Source organism: Octopus bimaculoides, chromosome 10 (genome assembly GCF_001194135.2).
Source record: "Octopus bimaculoides isolate UCB-OBI-ISO-001 chromosome 10, ASM119413v2, whole genome shotgun sequence".
Lineage (NCBI taxonomy): Eukaryota > Metazoa > Mollusca > Cephalopoda > Octopoda > Octopodidae > Octopus > Octopus bimaculoides.
The window spans coordinates 42,216,854-42,218,746 of record NC_068990.1 but is presented as its reverse complement, the minus strand read 5'-3'; positions in this window follow the sequence as shown (position 1 = coordinate 42,218,746).

Sequence of the window (1,893 nt, the reverse complement as noted above, 5' to 3'; positions counted from 1 at the left end):
ATATGTATATATATCAGAAATAGCCCTATACAAAAGAAATCTCAACCATTGCAACAGATGGTTTGATGCAAGATATTATTTTTACGTAAGTTATTTTATGCATTTCGGTTTGATTCCGCGAACCCTCAGCAAGGCAGTTTCATATCATGTCTTCAGGGTTCGTATAAAACCCTTGCCAAGTTTGAACCATTTCTGCATCTGGCATATCATCAAATAGCTTGAGAGTGTACTTACTGAAATGTCAAATAACTTACTTTCTGAAATTAACACCTAACTTATTCCCAGCCTGAATGATTTCTGAAATAGCAGTGACTACCTAATACAGCTCCTGCATCATTTGGATGACATCTTAAAGACTCAGAGAGAGAGGGGGTTCAAATGCAGATATCATATAATCTGACTTCAGCAAGGCCTTCGATAAAGTGATCTCAGAATCCTTATTAAAGAAACTATCCGACATAGGAATCCGAGGGAAACTATTAAAGTGGATTAAATGTTTTCTGGTGAACAGAAAGCAGCATGTGGTGATCGATGATTTTCGATGTGGCCCAGCAAGAGTCATTATGAGAGTCCCGCGCGGTATTGTATTGGGCCCACTCCTTTTCATTGCTTACATCATTGTAAGCTTCTGAAAGCCGTCGACATGGTAGGATATACCCTAAATTGGATATACCTGCTGTTATCTAATGGACGGGAAAATACAATATGCAACTATACGAGGATAAATATGAATTAATGGTCTTCGGTTAACAAGCTGCATTTAAGCTGCAGTACATACATTCAACTCAAGCCCAGTTCGAATAACCACTCTCAATTCTTGTTAGAGTATACGCGCAATAGGAGTCAAGGTAGGCTCATTTGTGTTGCATCGAGTCATATAATTTATAATAAAGAAATAAAAGGAAATAATGGTATTTATAAAGCACTTAACATGTACGTTTTCGATCATACGTAATATATGAGGTGGATGTAAGGGGTGATCAGGATGTGCTGGGTAGAGGAATGTGAAAAGATAACCATAAGAAGGAATGTATAGTAGAGGGAGAGGAATAAGTGGAAGGGATGTGTTGTTAGTGCGACTAAGTTGTAACTTAAGGTTAATCGTGATCAAAGTTAATGGTAATTAAGGAATTACATAGATTTAACATAATGATGATTACAATCTGTGTTTACATGAGAAGATTACATCTGAGAATCTATTTAATAATGAGGGGTTGTGGTTGCCAAGGCTGGTGAAAAATTCCTTTAATCATAGTTTACAAACGCTGGGGGATCCTCACTGACAATGGATCAGGATATTGCATAGGAAACGAGTTCGAATTTGAAATTGTGTATATAAGTTGCTAAAGAGGTAGATAACTTAGAAGTTGGATTGGAGAAAGGGTTTCTGTATGCTCGGTAGTGGCACTTGAAATCGACAGTACCACCAATGTTGATCATTGGTTGGTGGGAGCGTGGTGTTACTACCCAGCATTTGTAGACAATTTTGATTAGACAGAAACCTCCACGAGGGCAGAGTTGAGACACTCAGAAGTTGTAAGTTTTCATGACTGCACTGGGGTTGGAATTCACCGCTGGGAAGATCTGTTACCAGTAAAGAAGAACGAGAGGCATTATCAATACCAGTGTTGGATTGGGAGGGGGTATCACCGCTGGTCATATCGGTAGTATTAAGAGAAGTAGCATTAAGGTTGGTATTATTGAGTCGGGCAGGATTTTTAAAGGTTGTATTATTACAGCTAGGTGGGCTGCGGTGGGGTTCGGCGAGATAGACTGTAGGGTCTCAAAATCTTAAATTCTGTAGTCCTATAGCCCCACCACCCTTAATTTTAACATCTATTCTCAAACCCATCAGCAACGACCACCTTTCAAATATTACCCATCCCACCCATC